The sequence below is a fragment of the Puntigrus tetrazona genome, chromosome 7, assembly GCF_018831695.1.
Source record: "Puntigrus tetrazona isolate hp1 chromosome 7, ASM1883169v1, whole genome shotgun sequence".
In the NCBI taxonomy this organism is placed as follows: domain Eukaryota; kingdom Metazoa; phylum Chordata; class Actinopteri; order Cypriniformes; family Cyprinidae; genus Puntigrus; species Puntigrus tetrazona.
In genome coordinates, this window is record NC_056705.1 from 31,719,175 (window position 1) to 31,738,842 (window position 19,668).

Sequence of the window (19,668 nt, forward strand, 5' to 3'; positions counted from 1 at the left end):
TCAGACAAACAAATCCAATTTTGCACAACAGTGCTGAAAGCATAAACTATGACAACGAGCGTGCCATCTTATCTCACTCTCAAAGAAAGTACACAATGGTCAATCGTATGCACTTTTAATTTAAATGCGTTTTATGCAGCCCAATCAAAGAGATTTTAGTGTATTGTATGTAACTGCTCATAAGCCAATGCAGAGAAAACTACTGGCATGTGCTGTGTCATGCATGGCGAAGATGATAACTGACTTCTTGACCCCTCTACAGAAAACTCGAAATGCTGAAGCAATGAGGTGCAGCTTCTGAAAAACTCTAATCGTATAGATTCAATATACTGCCTGAACATCTGCCACGAAAACCAAAGAGGCTCCGCTAGCGATGTGTGTTTATGTGTGTCTTCGGCTGTGCGTACTGTATGAAGGCTGCATGCGAGCAATCTCTGACGCAGGTGATATCAGTCACCCAGAACCTGGAAGTGCTTTGAAATTCCTTGAAATGGCCCAGAACAAGTGAAGATATATATTACAATATACGACATGAAAGATGCCCAAAGCTAAATGTAATAAGCTTAGTCGCTGACAATACTGTGTCCCCATTGCCATGTAACCGGAGTACAAAGTATAAAAACCAATCTAGCCAACTGCTGATATGTTTAGGCAAAACAATGATAAATCAATCGTAAATTGTCTCGGTTTTGTTCTGTTCATTCGGATGATGAGATCAATTTCGTAGACGCGGCTTATACTGCGGCAAGGCAAAACGGAGCTTGAAACAGTTTTTGGCATGTTAGCCTCAGGTATTCTAATGAATTTGGCCGCAATGCTGAAATGGCGATGTGTTTATTTTTATGATGAACTCTTACAAACATGAAATAACTGCTGTAATTAGATGCATTTTTAACTTTTGCTCTTCACCGCTTTTCAGTTTTTTTTCATGTTTATTTCATCATTGAGCCATACGGCATATATATTTACATATATAAATGCTGCAGGTTTGGCAAGCTGCATTTGCTTTTATGGCTGAAGGGATACAGCTCCAATTAGAAATAAACATTGAAATAATTTTCAACCTATTAGATTGCGTTTTATTAATCATATGTAGGTATATGATTAATATGAATATCAGGTCGTATAAGATCAAACTACTGCACAACAAAAATATTTGTCCACAATCTTTTATTGAAAATGTTGTTGATAATGCTTGACTAATTGCTTCAGCAGTGATTTAAAGCACTCTTGCATGACAGAAACAATCGACTGTCGATATAGAGACTGCATAAAAATTTGAGTAAACTAAGCAAATCAACCTGTCACAGAAATCATGTGATGTTTGTTTGCTTGTTTGCTTTGATAAAATATGCTCGTCATGAATCCAAGATAGAAAAAATTAATTTTAAAAGAAGCTACCCCTCGAAAAAATTCTGTCAGTTTTCTTCATTCTTTTGGTCCCTTTAAAGATGCATGACCATAACCGTAAGAGACAATGAGGCTCTATCTGCAGTACACGGCTTATCTCACATTGCACCTTGAAGTGAAAGAGGAATTACTCTGCAAAATTCAAGAAGCTTATGACAGGTTTTTCACAAGTCAAACTATTTTGCTGTTTTCTCTGACCATATCAATCGTATACACACTCCTGCTCATACATAATTATGCTATGCAGTCCTAAATTACAAACACAATTTTCTTTCAAGTTAAGTCAATTACAGTTCCTGCAACTAAATCCTAACTATCTACAGAGCTCAACCAGAGGAAATACAGCAGACCTCTGTATCTTTCAGTAATGTGGTTTCACATGTAGATAGCTGGTGGTAAAATGATGTTAGGCAGGGTTTACACTTGGTAAAATTAGTCACAGCGGGAGGCACACTGATGATAAGGCTCTGGCGCAAAGTAAAATTTAGAGATACCACAAAATTATCATCCACACATATCAAGAGACAGAAATCCATGTTAACAATTATACAGTTCCTGTATAATTTCACATTATTGTATATATTCATAACATCATTAAAAAGATAGTTCAGCTAAAAATGCAAGTCTTCTGATGTCATGCTATGAGCTTGGTATCAGCCAACCAAAATTTAAGTTGTATGTTAAATCTGATTCAGATTCAGTCTTAAGACTAATTGTTTCAAAGAACACAATTAAATCACACAAATGTTATCTGAGATGAACGTCAAATAAAAGGGTTTTTTTCTTACACAAAGCTACTATGTGACTTCAAACTACTAAAGAATATAGTAAAATGGATTTGACTTGAATTGTACTTAGAGCCTGACAAACCATTGCACCATTTCATACAACACATCATTGCGTGTAAAACAGCGGTGTGAACATTCTGCTAAACATCCCCTTTTGTGTTCAACATGAGTAAATATTTAATAATTTCCATTCCTAATTGAACTATGCATTTCAAATAAGTTTTAAAATGTTACATCTTTTGTGTTCTGAGTTCCTGTAATTTACAGTTTTGGAAGAAAGTATAAATTGGTGAGCAGGTTTTTTGAGCCTGATACAGGAGGAATCTGCCTATCCAAAAACGCCGCTCATGGGTGAGTGATCTACTTTTCCTTGCGCACACATACTCAAAGATGAGCACTGACTGAAATTTCACGCTGTGGTCCATTTGGAACACATATCTAGTACTCACAGTAGATTCTGGGTCACCCTAGGGAAAGGCCTAATGCAGAACCCCATGTCACAAGAGAGAGGCCAAAAAGAACATTTGGTATGACAAGGAAAACAGAGGGGTTGGAATTAGTTAGAAAAGTCAAAAAGAAAACTAAAAATCTGAAACTGTGAATTGAAAGGACGTAATTCATTTTGTACATGAAATATGGAATGTGTGCAATTGCAGCCAAAAAAATCATATTAAAAAGACAAGATCGAGCATAAAATGATAGGAATATAAAGAGACAGGATGGCGAGACGATTCATATGTGAGAGCAAATATGTGAGAGTCCTTCTCTGCACCTTATAAATTCTTCATGAAATATGAGCAATAAATCAGTGTGAAACGATAGAATGACATCAAGGCACAGCCCTCAGTAAGTCGTAGCATGAAGGTAACAGGCAAAGACACATTCAGACACACACAAACTAATCTGCCAGACCTCCTTGTCTGTCTTCATCTCATCTGTGTCCTCGGTGCTCAGTGCTGACCCCTCTCTGTATTTCAATTATTATGCGTTACCACCTCTACACTCGTCCACTGGTTTCTGTGACAAGCTAAGGGTGCTGCAGAGTTTCACTGGGGCTATACGAATGTTAACCTACCTGAACTCTCTTTCAAACAGACACTTACACACATTTATATTTTATATTAGGCTGGAGTGGAGCAATATACAATGCATGAAATGTGATACATCAAAAGATTCATTAAGTGAGTGCTGATAGAAGAATTGAAGGCTGGATGAAAGGTGGAGTGAACTGAAGATGTTTAGACTGAATGACAGCACTAAAGGCATTAGCGTTTAGCTTTCAAAGAGTCCATTTGTTCAAGAAAAAAGAGGAAAAGAATGAGAACACACTAGGTGATAGAGTGAAACCCAACTGAAAAAATAGTTTTTAGCTGGTCATTTATGGCCATTTGGTAGACGTTAATCAATAGAGTTACTAACTGGTGGAATTGGTTTCACTGTTGAAAACCATCAGGTTAAAATTAGTAGACATAGCTTCCCAGGTCTTATTAAAAAACAAAACAAAAAAACTGTTAAAGAGTTAGTTCTTCCAAAAATGAAAAATTATGTCATCATTTACTCATTCTCAAGTTTTGGGTGAATGAACTTTCAATGGAGGAACAAAACTTGATGACACACTTCACCAATTTCCTTTAAGAATATTACATTATTTACATTGTGACCATTATATGAAGCAATTAATATTTTTCACCTAGTACAATTAATTTTCTTTGTATGATGCACATACTACAGCACTACATCCCTATTTTAATTTCTTTGATTTCTTCTACTGTGTTTTTGCTCAGTTTTCCTCTGCTGGGTTTTGATTGGTCAGACGAACATTAACATTTGAGAGGTTATTTTTAGGTAAAATAAGAGGTTATTTTTAAGACCATTATCATTACCTTTATGAGCGTTAAGCTGGTATGAGATTTTTTCCAGCAGTAACAAGAGTAGTGAGGTGAATTGAAAAGAAGATCAGCAAAGGAAGATTGTGGACTGAAAGAATGAGGAGACAGTGTGAGACAGGAGCCAGCGAGAGGGGACTGTTTCACTGCTGATTATCTCCAGCCCTCCTCTGTCCATCATAGACCCCTTGATGTGTGAGTGTCAGTCTGCTTTGTCTGTGTGTATTTCATTTGTTTGGCTGTGTTTTCTGTTTCATTTTTGTAGGTCTACTTGCTGTGTGCCCCTGTTGTGAAGCCTTATTGGATAGTAAATCAACAGAGACCAACTGTAACAAAAATGATATAAGCCTTTTGCTTCGTCCTCTCCCCACAGCTGATCTCCTTGAATTCGAACCACAACTATAGCCACAACCCCCATATTTCATTTTAAAGGTCGATTCATAAATAATTACATTTGTTCTCCTCAAAATATTAATTGTATGTGACTTCTGCTTTTAACTTTGCAGCTGAGACCGAGGGACTATCACTGTTTCTGGGTTTAGAGACCAAGAATAAACAAGCTTATACTCATAACTGACAACACAATTATATTAGCTTTAGCAGACAGCTATTGCAGTTACCTGTGGCTTGAATGACATAAAAGTTAAAGACCCAACTGAAACTGTGTTACACACTTTGCCAAGATTTAAACTATAAAGCCAACCATCACACACTGCTTTAAATCATTTAGTCATTTAGCTTTACCTTGAGGTTAAATGAACGCGACAGAAAGAGATCACTTTACAAGGACACTGCATAACCATTTTGTCAGCTGTAAACTTTCACGGCCATTACCTGAGCACTTTAATTTCCCCTTTCATCTATTATTTCATATAGTATATGCCTCAGAGGCACGAGGCATATTAAACTCACAAATCTAATGTGTATATATATAATTTAACATACTTAATTCACTTTTAATCATTACTTTTTACTTACTGTGCTTACTTACCTTGCTGTGTGTGACAGCAAACAGCAGTTTCATGGGTACAACACTGTAACCTCTCAAAATTTATGTGACAAAGTGCAGTATGTGTGAACAGGATAAATATATACAATCTGCATATGAAAGGAAACATCTGTCTCGACTTGCTTGTCTTTGTCTCAGTGGAAATGTACAATCCGATTACGGTAGGATGTTTACCATATTAACTTCCTCCATATGGCAAGACATAGAGTACATTGAACTTTTCTTTTAAATTAAGCCTCTAAAATGTTTATGAGGAACATTTCTGTGACATTTGCTCTTTCAAATTAAATTCTGGTAGCTCTTCTCTTAGCCGTGAAATAAGCTGCCCGACATGCCTGAGAAACACACAATCTAATAACTTTTCAGCAGAACTAAAAGCATTTTCACTGTGAAGGCTTGCTCAAGCGAGACAATCTTTGGCACAGAAAGAGCTAAATAAAGACAGTAACACACAGATACAAAAATATTCACACAAACACACACACACACATTAGCTGACAGAATCCACTTACATTGTCTCGTCGTTCTGAAACTCCAGTTTTCCAGACACTTCCTCATAGTCTTCCCCTCCACGAGCTGTCGCATCCACTGTATGGTATGGCACAGCCACCAGACCACGTGCTCCTGATGTCCTCAGGACCTTGACCTGCATGATACCGATACTTTCACTAACTCGCACAGACTCACTTTCGAATGTGAAAATTCCTGCATAGTCGTCATCGTAGATCGCCACGGTCGCCGTGTGGGCCTCGCCAAGGGCTGCGCTAGAGCAGGTGCTCCAGTCTCCATAGTAATAGGATGTCCATCAGCCCACCCAACTATACGGGGGTTGTTCAGGCGTACATAGAAGTATTCATCTTCCTCAAAGATGTCATCATCAATAATGCCGACGGTGATCTCTTTAATGTTCTCGCCAGGTTTGAAAACGAGTGTGCCTTCAGCAAATTCATAGTCAGAACCAGCATTGGCTGTGCCATCTTCTGTGCGGTAATCCACCTGGAGTTGTGCATGAATAAACATTTAGTAAGATCAAAGATCTTCCTTGTTTCCATTAAATAAACAGACAAAAAAATCTGTTCCATAATTTCTATAATTTAATAGAGCAGAGATCAGACGATAAGTTTAGGAGTAGTTAGTTCCCCTCATAAAATGAATGCACTAATAAGCGTTTTACTTTAAACTCACCTTAACAGTGCACCCAGCATCTCCTCCATGCCTTTGAACGGTAAGTTTTAAGGACCCACAGTTCTCAAAGCACTGGTAGAGGCAGGTTCAAAGTCTATTCTTGTGACAAGAGGGTCATCCTCCTGCTCCCGAGGTTCCCCACTGCTGACCACTTTGCGGGCCTGATCTGCTGCGTGTTTCTTTAAGATGTTCCCAGCACCAATCATCATCCTTGTCGCCTGAATGCGATAGAAAGCTCTGCTCTTCTGCTGCTGTATTAGAACCTACAAAGATAAAGTTGAGAATGTTCTTCTTTAATTGGCATTCTGGTTGCAGATTTCTCAAACCTCAAAATACAGTATTACAGTAAGCATTTATTAGACTTAGCAAACAGGTTTCTCAAACAATTCTGTAAGTGAATTTGGATAAACAGGTGGCCGTTCATGCAAACTCCCACAATTAAGCCAATGATTATAGAGGAAATAAGCTACAGTTGTCATTTACTGGCAGACTATTTTGTATAATATTAAAACATCATTTAAAACATCATTTAGGTACAATGTCTTATTCTAACAAAAGATACTGGTTGGATTTTATTTTGAACTTAAGCCTTTACACAACGTTTAAAACAAGACCATTCTTACAGTCTTGCTGAAATCGAACTTTTAAAGTGTATGTACATGTACTATACTCAAACACAGCAGTTTAAAGCAGCACAGAGACGTTATTCATATTTCTGGGGAAATCTAAAGATAGATTACTTATAATTATTTTAGCAAACTAAACTGGGAGAGTAGGGAAGAGATGCACAAGCTAACAGGGGGCTAGTTGTAACAGACATAAAACACATGGTTTGGTTTAAAAGCTTCCAAACATGATAAAAGTTATTGTATTTTACTAGTTGCTACATTAACACTATATACAGAGAAAAGGTCTTTGGAAGATACCACTAAACATTTATAACGAAAATAAAATTCTTACCTACATTATTGTTACTCCATGACATTAGCAATGTAATTCATAAAGAATTTGTATGAATTCTAATGAGAAAACATGATAAGCGTGTGAATAAAAAATCCGATTTTCACTTTTTAAGCATTCTTATTGGCTCATTTATATGACAGCTGTTTTGCGGAGGGTGTGCTGTGTTCAGTTCAGTTTCTATATGTGTCTATATGTGCTTCTAAATCTACACATTTTTTGAACTATGGTATAGTTGTGTTTTGTTTGTGTTTACTGACAAACTATTTTATTGACATTTTAGTTAGCTCTTTTTTACTATATCACGTAAAATTTTAAGATTTTGTATAATTGTTTCAATGTGCTCTTCACATTACAAAGTAACCCACATGTGGGGTATGCTGTCACATCTCTCTTTCATTCTTTTAGTGTAAACTTCCTTGATCAGGTGTTCTCAGTTAGTACGTCATCAATTAAAAAGGGCACATGTCTGTTTTGATCAGCCATTATGAATCCTCAACATTCCAGAGATATTTAGAAACCAATAATATTTAAAATAATGAATTATAAAATAATTATTTATAACCATTTATAATTTTAGAAAATACATTTTATGAAAATGTTACACATGAATAATTACATTTAGAAAGTAAATGTGTTTGAAAAAATTGGCAAAAGCTATTTGCACTAAATGTAAATGCCGCTAAATGCTACTTACACTAACTGCAAATAGCAGTATTTTTAACAACATGCTATTTACATTAAGTATAAATATATAGATTCTATTCATTTACGCTATATTAAAATAGCAAGATTTTCTGCTATTTATACTACTTATTGCAAATAGTGGCAATTATCTGCACATCACTATTTTAGTACATTATGAAGCAGTATTCAATAACGTATCAAGTGTAAATTATAGTGTTAAACTATTACGTGGAAGTCACCTTATTGGGACAATAAGCACTCCCACACAACTCTCCCTGATACTTTATTTTAAACTTCTTGATTATTTCCTTTATTTTGCTGAAAATAAATCCATTTCTGGTGTGATTTGAAAAGAGAGAAACATTTTTTTGCAAAAGTCAGGTTTAAACTTGGGTCCATCTACACCACTAGATCTAATGATTAGTAAGTGTCTTTTTTTTTAGTGTTGACAAGTTCAGTCACAGGTTGGTGGGTGGAGTTAGCGTGCATAGACTCTGCTTACAAGGAAGGTCATTTGCACTTAGTGCAAATAGACACTGCGATTATTTTTATACCTGATAGTTGGCCATCTCTATGAGCTGTTCCATGTCCTTGTCAGGATGTCTTTGCTTCAGTTCCTTCAGAGTTCTAGCCATTTCTCTCCTGGCCTCCTCCTCTTGATCACGTCCACCGATCCCACTTTCCACTCCCAACATTCCATCCAGATGTGTTGTGATTCCATCAATTTCCAGCATGTCCATCTTTGTGAATCCTGCATCCTTGCCAACTTCCTCTCCACCCTCAGACACAATAATTCCACGGCCCTTATCAGTTCGGTAACGCTTGTGGGCATACTTGTAAAAGAGCAATCGTCGATCAGCAACCCAGGCCTGGACCACACAGAGAGGGAAGAAGAGGAATGTCAGCACTGCTTCCCACACTTCCACCACACCAGGAGAAAACACGGAGAGGATAAGATAGAGCCAGATATAGGCAAACATGCTCCACGCAGCAGTCACGAAAAACACCCGAAGATGTTTGACCTTCCGTCTTTCACCTTCAGGTACAACGTAGACACAGAGACCAATAATCACGAACATGTTGAAAGCGGCACTTCCCACGATGGTGCTGGGACCAAGAGAACCGGCCTCAAAATTATGACCGCAGACCTCAATGACCGAAAGCAAAATCTCAGGGGCTGAGGAGCCTAGAGCCATGAGGGTCAGATTGGAGACAGTCTCATTCCATATGCGAACTGTCGTGGTGACCGTTTCTCCATTAGGTCTCTTTGTAGTGATTTCCTTTTCTTGAGATGTTATAACTTCGATGGCAGTCATGAAGCGGTCAGCAATGATTGACATTCCTAAGAACATGTAGACTAGTGCCACTAGATACACAATGGCACGGGCCACTTTGTCACCAACTGAGGGATTCTGGGGATTCCAGACTGGTAAAAGGACCCCATCTGCACACACGTGCTTTTGAGAACAGTTGATTTAGATTGGCCACATCTTGGGAGTCGGCTTGAGAAGGGATGGAGAAAGACAGGAGGAGGATGGGAGGATCAAGGAAATGAAGGAGAATGGGAAAAGGCGAGATAAACTGAAGGACAAAGGCATGGTAAGTTTGGCGATGGTCTGGATTCTCAAACTTCACACCACCTGAGAAAAATAGAGAGACAAAGAGATACCGGGTGAGTACATTTAAGCTGGATTTACAAACGGTCACAGATTTTGTTCATATAAAGATGCTGGAAAAGAAAATCGTATGCTGAATTTAAAAGCATATTAAAATATGCAGAACCATGCTGCACAGAAAACTCTCTACAAGTAGTAGGTTATAGCTCAAAAATAGTCAGTAGTACTGTTTTGATGAGGAAATTATATATTTTAAAAAGAAATTCAGAAACCATTATTTTAAATGTTAAATAATTTACTGCATAACTATAGATAATTAAAAAGAAATCCAGTAATGTGCTGTAGAACATATAAGTTGCCGCTTTGACTGTTTCTACAAGGCCTTTGGTGTGAAAATCCTTCTATTTTGTGCCGCATTTTGTGCCGTGTTTGTTTGTTCCAGCTTTCTTTGTAGTTTTGTCACAGTTTTGTTAATTCTCCTGCATCTTCACACAACTACAATATATTGCTATACCTTCCGTCCTTCATACACATCCTGTTTACTTCCTCATTTATAGACTTGGCTTTCTAAGTCCACTGTTAACATCTCACAATATTACTTTTTCAAACAATACTGGTCAAAGTTAGTGGTCAAACAATATTATATTTTCTTTGACCAAATAGTCACCCTTTACCATTGGTAAGTAAGCACACTGTCATGCACAGGTGTTCAATCTACATGGATTATAAATAAATAAAATGGATTATATTTTGTCAACAGCAAAATCATTAAATCTATATTACAAGCCCAACATAAACAAAACCACACATACACATAGAGAAATGTGCTGTAATGTCATCACTGTGTTAATAACTTGATCGACCTGTTGATAAGTGTGTAGATAGTTGGTGATGTCTGACCATGTTTACAGGCTTATAGACTGGAGTCAGAAAGTCATGCTCAGATTTGGAATATATGTTTGTGTGTGTTTGTAATGGAGATTTCTGGTGTTCCTGAGCTTTCTAATGCTGAGAACACAGTGCTGACTCAACACACACTGACACGTGAGATAAATTAAAGAGATCTTATAGGCTGTGTACATGTGCTTGAATGGAAAGGAAATAGAACCTTAAAGAAGATTAGTTGGTTAGGTCACCACTGAGGGGTGTTTTCCACAGGCACTTTTGGCTCTTTCAGATAATAAACTCTCTTAATAATAATAACTCACTTTTCACATTTCACTTTTCACTGTTGTTCATATCACAGAAATATTTTTTTCTTCTAAAATAGCAAGAACATTTCCACAACAATGTTATTTATATATTTATATATATAATTACAGCTTTTCTGTTAAATTGCCATGTTTTTTGGAGTATTAGCAGCAGATGTCTCCTAGTTTTTAGTCTCTCGTCAGTTAATAATGACTTTACATATGCTGCGCTATCCAAAGATGTCAATTTTACCTGAGCTGATGTACTGAATGTAGAATAACTAACAGTTGACCAAGAAGTCTAACCGCTAACTGCAAATACTAACCCTTACCTTAACCTTAGTATAGCCTTGGTAACTTGATAAACAGGGTTACCGCCTGTTACACAGACTGTTGACTGTGTGATTCAATTGATCAATGAAATCATTTGAAGGGACAGTGTTTGTACTTTTTTACTTGTATTTACATTTAACGTTATATAAAGAAAGAAAATCAACATTTTACTTAGTCTGTGTGCAATAGTCATATAAAATATATAAAATGCCTGTGGTCTCTCATACACAACAAAATTCACTCTACTGGTGAATTTAAAATATTTAATAACTGGTTGAAGAATATCCTAGGGCTACAGTGAGATTTAGCGGTACAATAAAAATGTAGCAGCATCATATTTTTTATAGCGCGTTACAAACTGGTAGATGTAACAATTCATAAAGTTAATTCAGTTAGCTCAGTTACTGCTTACTCTTTTTGTCTTTGTGTATGCAAGTCAGTGCATTTTTATGTTCCTAAAGTTGTGTTTGTGTGTGTAGATGAATCTTACTGTGCCCTCACTATGGAAAGGTTGACATCTTCTCAGTGTATGCCTCATTACCATCCCACCAACATGTCCTGTCTGCCCTTGACACACACAAACGCAGACTCACACACACATGGGCGCTTGAGGCCATGCACCCTGCCTGTTTTGCGCCTCTACTAGACACACTGGGGAGTTGAACACACTGTTGATTCCCTCCAAAAATCTTTTCAATCTTCTAAAATATGCAGACAGACATCGGCAGACTATGAAAATGCAATAATATCTTGCCCTTTGTTCCTCGAAGAAGAAGCAAGCTACTGTGTGAGGTTGAGGAGACCAAATATAGCACATGATGTTTTCAGTCCTAGTGGGATTCATGCTTGGATCTGCAAGTATGATCTTCCAGGCCTACCCATGGGTGTTCTACGTTCTGCTGCGTCTGTATTTAGAACCAAGTGTGGTTGGGTTCAGAGTTCCCCATTAAGAAATCCACCCCCAATGAAAGGACTGAGGTTTAACGCAAAGCAGGGAGGCACGGGCTAAATAGCGATGATGAGGACAGAAGGGTGGAGTGTGGGTTATATTGCAGGGTTGTCCAAAAAGATAATACTATATAGCTTTCCTTCCAATTTGAAACAGGCTTTTTTGGTGTATTTTTACAGTGTTTAAACTAACCATCAAGTTTATAAAACATATACTTTGCTTTGTGACATCTTTTTGGTTTGCTGATAAATGCATTCTATTTTTATTAGAAATCACAAAATGCTGTAATGAGGATATGAAAATAATGGTGATTTCTTTGGTTACAAAACTACATCCTACTTAAGGGTTTTTCACACCACACTTACCCAGTGGTGATGTTAAATGTTTCATCTGACGTGTCCGAAAAATAAACTAACAAACACTGTTCATTTTACCTCATTATGCTCCTATGATGTGGACAACAATTCGGGATTCGGTTATAGAAGTGGAATTCATGGTATAATGGAAAAAAATGTATGAAAAAGCCAAAAGTAGGACTGTACACAAAGTGAAAAATATATTATAATAATAACTAAATAATAAATCTGCATATTTTTTGATTTTAGTTTAGATGAAGTGTACTTTCATTTACTTAATCATACTCAAGATCCTTCACTATAACCAGGCAAAATAATGTTTGGTTTAACTTAAAAACGTTTTTCTTTACTTTTTAAAGAATGTTGCAATCTATTAAAATATATACATTTTTATTATTATTAAATGTATAGAACAGTTTTTGTATGCATTTCCGACTAATAGTAAAAGGTGCAATTGCAGTACTTCATTAAGCCCTGCTTCAAATGTTTTTTCTCTTAAATATAAAAATAAAAGGGTTTACAAATGTATAGTATTTTAATCGGACATCCCTGGATTAAATGTGTTAATCCAGGCTTTACAATGGCACTGGGTTAGCAATTTAAAGTGTGAAAAGCCCATTAGTTTCCCTGTTATACATAAATCCTGCAAGGGTCCCTGGAGTATTTAGTCCTCAGAGAGTTTAGCCGGAGGTGAACAAGCTGAAATCCACGACAGGTTTTGTGGTCAGGGCCACTACGACATGATCTGGTTGAGGGATTAGGAACAGTGCCACGATTTACAGAATTAGAGTCCTCACCTTCTCTGACATTAAGGACTCAGCTTCAAAAACTGGCATTTAGTTTAAGGATAGCTACCAAAAAGTAAATATAAAACTTTTATCATCACGTTTTCAAATCTTTATTAAATTCTCATTATAAAATGAATGTTTTCTCTAATACACATTGGCCACAATCAATCATACCCTTTTACTGAATACTTTTTGCAAACTCCTTTTGACAAAAAACATCACCTATAATGTCTAAAGAACACCTGACAGCAAATTAGCAACCATTTCTTCAAGCCAGGATCACTCCAGTCTCTTTAGATTTTCAGTGGCACACGGTGAACTGTGGCATACCTACAGCTAATATTCCTTCAGATTTTGAGTGGAGAAAAAGAGCTTCAAACTGATGAAAATCTGTATTGATCAAAATGAGCATGACATGTTCGTCAATAAGCAGTAGACCCAAATTGAGTTTAAAAATTAAAGAGACAAAAAACCAGCACAGTAAAAGATTTTATGGAATAAAGTCCTGTTAAGATGCTGTCTCAAATCAGGAACCATTAACATTAGCGGCCAGAAGGACAAGGCAATGTCCTCACCATAAGGTTTTCAAAACAGCAACCACTTTGTTCTTTTAGATTTCTGTTATTTTGCCATCAACCTCCTCATGTATTTGTCCTATAAACAGCCACCATGAATGCTGAATTTACACACGACTCCTTGTAACTCTATGCTGTTTACACTTGTGTGTGTCAAAGACTCAAAAAGAAAAGTCAAAATTCTAAGCAAAATAAACACTTACAGCTAGGTCCATGTATATTTGGACACAATTTTTATAATTTTGACTCTGTATGCCACCAGAATAGAATTCAAATAAAATTCACTAAACAAAAATATAACATAAAATACTTAGGAATTACAATAATCTTAATACATAGTCCCCCATATTCAGGGACTCAAATAAATGATAAATAAAATCCAAATTTTTTTATGCAATAACTTTGCTTTTAGTTTTGTTTTTAACCTCAAAAACTCCTAGGTTCCTTTCGCTGTTTTGGATCATTATCCATTTCTGCTATTGAGTGCTGACCAACCAATCAGTTGACCATGTTTTTGACTGAATCTGGGCAGACAGCTTATCCCTATACACTTCAGAATTCATCTGGCTTCTTCCGTCTTGTGTCTCGTCGTCACCAATAAACACCATTAACCCAGTGCCACTTGCCACTGGAAACCATGCTCAAGTAAACATGAGGAAACATGTTTCACAGATGATGTTGTATGCTTTGGCTCATTAGCTGTTCCAAGCCTTCTCCATAATTTTCTTCCCATCATTCTGGTACAGGTTGATGATCATTTCAGCCATCCAAAGAATGCTTTCCAGAGTTCTGGCTTTTTTGGATTTATTTTTAACTAAAGTCTAATCAGATCTTGTTTGCACCTTGTGGTGAACCCTCTGTATTTGCTCTTGTGAAGTTTTCTTGATTGTAGACTTTGACAGTGAATCTCCTACACCTGGAGAGTGTTCTTCTCTCGGCAGGATGTTGTGAAAGGGTTTTTATTTACCATAGAGAGGATTCCCCTATCATCCACCACTGTTTGTTTTGTCGAGAAGTCAAAATTTTGAACAGTTGTCTGTTTTACTTGCATGGAGAGCTCCTTTGACTGCATGACATGGGATCACAACAGCAGCTTCCAAATGCAAATGGCACACTTAAAATCAACTCCATACCCTTTTCCTGCTTAACTGAGGTAGAAATAATGAAGAGATAGCCCACAACTATACATGAAATGACTTTTGAGTCAGTTGTACAATTACTTGTTCCCTTGAAAAAGGGGAGAGGTAGACATTAACCTTTCCTAAATTATAATATACTCTTTCTCTTCCATCTCTAGCTCTCTCTATTGAACTTCTATTCTTTAATAAAATGTAACATATTATTGGTAATCAGTAGTTGTGGGTTAATAGGTAATCAAATGTGTGTACTATAAAGGAGATGCAGTGTGGAGAAAACAAAAGGGAGGGATGAGATGAAAAGAAGATCTACTGATGTACATTTAGTATCAGTTTCATTAGCAAATAGTTAATTGGCTCTTTTTTAAAGCGCAGTCATCACGGCTGACCTTGAAATACATGAAAAGGGTATATGAGGCAAAGAGAAGGCTGTGGCTCTCTCTCCACTCATCTTTTTCATTATTTTCCCCATCATGTTTGCCCCTTGTGATCCTTTCTATCGTTCTCCTTTCTTCACCACCTGTATTTCCTACATTTTCCTCTTTAAAAGCCTGATCACAGTCAGAGGCTGTGGAGGTCACATCTGTTCTACACCAGCACAGTCTGGTCTGACCCAGGAACAGCCTCTCATTGAACCTGCCTCTTACCAGCTGGCTCACATTCAGATCCAGGACCTGCCAGACAGCCACAGCACCTGTTTCATTCTAAGTTTTAAAAGGACAGTTCACCCAAAATGAAAACTGTCGTCATTTACTCACCATATATGATTTATGTTACTCACCACATATGATTTCATATATAACATTTATTTTAAGAAATGTTGTCCATATTAAAAAAGGGAATGGTAAACAAGATTGTTTGGTTACCAACATTCTTATAGATGTCTTGTTATAGATGGAATGTTTTAAGATGTTGAACTCAATGTTTTAAGAAGCTTATTGAACTTAATTGATTTCCAGTTCACCTTCCAGAAAATATATTAATGTTATATAAATTAAAAATGTATACATCTCCATTTACATATATATTAAAATAGAATATTGTAATAATATTTCTTAATATTACTGTTTTTACTGTAATTGTAACTGCAGCATTGCATAAAATCATAAAAATATATCAAACAGTATTGTATCTTTGAAAATGAAGCTGCATGATTATAGTAGATTTTAGCTTTTAAACCTGGTCGGATAGTGGAAGAATGACAGTTAAAAGTGTTTTTATTTTATTTGTACATATCCTATCAAACCTAGGTGTCATGTGAGCCAAGACTCTCACTCATGCCTCTTCAAAAATCATGACACCCCCCTCAGTGTGATATATTCATATTGACATTAATGCAATCATGTCATCCAGGCAGTTCTAAAGTTAAATTATCTTTACTGGCTGCCTATCATTTTGAGAGTTTTTGCTATGCAGCGTTTCTTTAGAGTGAGCAGTGCTCAAATCCACATTCTCAGGAGCAGGAAACATCAGCTATTTGAAACAACAAAGGAGTCAAATGTTTGATTTTCTTCAACCCTGAAAACTGCACTAAATATGCATATTTCATTGTTCTCTGAAATGTTTTACAGGCACAGAGACACAGTTACTGACTCTGATCCCTGCTGTCTTCTGAAGGCAAAACCAATGGGGCAGAGAGAAGTACATCCATAATAGGGATTTATGGGCGATGGAGACCAAATGTAACCACTGTGTAGCTCATAATATATCCTCTAAGATCCAAGATAAAGGACTCAGCCCATCAGTCGCACAGTCAGATGTGCTGAAAGAAGCAGGCTATTATATTTCATAATTAGCTAATTGCATGCTTGGCAGCTGATTATGGTGGCCAGTGGTGTCTTGTGGGTGCCATGGCCGTGCATGTTGAATAGATGTAAATGTTTGTTGTGGGGAAAAGCTGTAACATAAGGTAAGTGAGAAGATAAATGTCCTAAATGTCAAACATCATGGATTACATTCTTACTGTAAATGACTGTACTGTAAATGGATGTGTCTATGCATGTGTGTGTGTGTGTGTGTATGTGTGCATTTTTATGACATATGAGGACACAAATTTGTATAATGACATGGGTATAGCAAGGAGAAGGTGACTTATGGGGACATCACCTCATGTCCCGACTTCAAAATGCTTATATATTATACAGAGTGAGTTTTTTTTTAAAATCACATACAGTTTGTACAGTATAACAGTATTTGTACCATTACGCCTATGGGATGTCCCCACAATTCACAATTCCCCACAATTCACAAAACAAAAAAAGTGTGTGTGTGCGGATAAACCTGTGTGTATTACATCCACTCATAGATGAAAGGACTGCAGTGCATACTAGATCAGCCTACACACAAATACTCAGAGAAAGACTGCATGTGGGAAAAGAGCAACAGGACAAGAAAAGTCACTATAAATGGACAGACACAAAGAACAAGAGGGTAAACAGAAAGGCTAAATAAAATATTAAGGGAAAAAAAGAGTAAAAGTGATTTGTTGTTGGCACCAGTGCTCAGCTAGTCCTCTGTGGATTTGTGAACCTCTCACTGACTCGTGTGTATAGTGAAATAATGACAAAGAGGCTACTAAACTGCCCACAAAACAAAGATAATGCATCGTAGACTTTTGAGAATGTTAAGTAGGCATGTGATCAAAGGCATGGACAAAAAAAGGGGAAAGAAAACTGGTTTCCAATTCAAAATGACTACAACAACAATTACATATTTATATATTATATAACACGGCAACAACAATAATATATAGTATAATGAGTGTATATTTATTTTATGAATATCTACATTCAACAAATAAAAAAGGGCATCATCATAATGAGCTGCTGCATGTAAAAACAAATAAAGTAACTTGAATGAAATGTAATAACTGTAACAAGAGCTTAGGTCAGAAAATATGAAATAGGTTGAAAGTTGAAATCAGGTTTTGAGAACATTTTAAAAAGTAATTCAATTAAATGAAATCAGATATGTAGTAAAATGACGCTAGATAGTGTAATTGCAGCATCTACCAGTAAAGTCGCTCAGTTGAAACTACTCCCGACTGGACTCCATAACTGGCACTCTGTCTCTGTTTTTCTTTTGTGGCTAATTATAAACTATGTTGTTGTTTTGAAATCTTACCATTTCAATCTGTGCTGTACAAGAATTTGTGTCTCACTGTTTACTCCTTATTTTCACATATTACATAACTTCGTTTGCTACAGCGGTCTCAAAATAACTCAGTGAATCTTGACAATGTCTGCAGTAGGTAAATGATGTTCACAGTCATTTGGATCCCAGCAGGAAACATATCAGCGGTCGGAGCGGCTCGAGTTCTCTGACCTCTACGCAGACTGATCTTAGTAAATAGAGTAAACACGGAGCATTTATGCACGGTGACCTTCAGCAGCAGCAGAATCCTGAGTCTGTTGGACAGGAACAGCAAGCTCAGAACTAGACAGCCAACTACTAACAAAACAAGCAGCTGGCCGCTCAGCAGGAGCGCGTACCGCAAGTATGTGTGTGCGCCCTTGAAATTGAAAACCAATAGTTATATCAACAGCCTCCGTTTACACAGTACAGTGCATTTCATGTTCACATTATCTATGCGTAGTGGGAAAGCGAAATTTGAATTTATAATCATTCGGACATTTTTATATTTAAAAACGGAATATGTACTTGTTAAATCATGGTCGATACATTCGTATTCAGTGGTACTGAACACACTACAGTGTTAAATTCGTTACGTTGGGAGCAGTCATCTAGCCACTACTGCTGAAATCGTATTATTCTTGTGGCGGTCTATACCATTCATGGCCGACAAGACAATTGATCTGTCGCAGTCTTGATTGTCCAGCTAACAACAAGTGCAGTCCTGAAGGCAGAATACGATATTGATAAACAATTGTCCTTGTAAATTTCAACACACAGGATTACTAAGAGAGAAGTGAAGAGAAGTGAGTGGTGTGTATAGAGAAAGGTGTCCTCAAATGTACCTGAAGAGACAGGTTGACAGACAAAAGTCAGGAGCTGAGGGTGGTGAGATGATAGTTGAAAAGGAAAGAAATGTGAGAGAGTCAGAGATAAAAAGGAAACATGGGGTGTAAAAATAAAAGTGATGGAGATGATAACGGAATGAGAGTGAGAAAGAGAATGTGCCACATTTAGAGGAGATAAAGCAGCCTGGGTCTTATTTTAATTTAGCCCTACTCAAACTTGATTTCTCAGCCATCTTCTAGATCATTTTTCGTGAAGCTTAATAAGCCACATGATGCATTGCTGCTTACCAAATAAATAAATGGACAATAAATATTTGACTTTTCACAATTTTTAATGAGAAAAACACTGCAGAGTGATACAAGAAATATGAAGCAGTTAATTAGAAAGTTAATTAGAGATGGCCATAATTATTTTCAATATTATTTGAACTATTTATTTGTATATACAGCTCAAATTTGGCGGCCTGTGTTTGTTATATATTTGATCTTGTTCTATAATGTCTGTTTTTCATATTACATGGCTGGATACTTTCTAGTCCTCGTATGCACACAAAAACCACAACAAGTCACCATTAAACGATCAGAATCAAGTATTCTAGAGGACCATGCGACACTATCCAGTAACTCTGGACTGTCTTCACAGCATCTCACCCTGAATAGCAGTAATTCAAGAGTGCTCTGGCTGATGAAGTGTATGGTCTGTATTTGCCCTGTCTTGGCTCACAGAAGATTACTGATGGCCAAACTTCCACACCGATACGAGCTCATCAATTAGCAGCTGCAGGGCAACTGACAGCTCTGAGATGTCAGAAGTTTACAG

The 19,668-nt window shown here is 36.9% G+C and overlaps 1 pseudogene; it reads right to left on the reverse strand.

The window, feature by feature from the left end:
* Positions 1–5,601: 5,601 nt before the first annotated feature.
* On the reverse strand, positions 5,602–9,391 carry LOC122348104 (annotated as a pseudogene).
* Between the last annotated feature and the right edge of the window lie 10,277 nt (positions 9,392–19,668).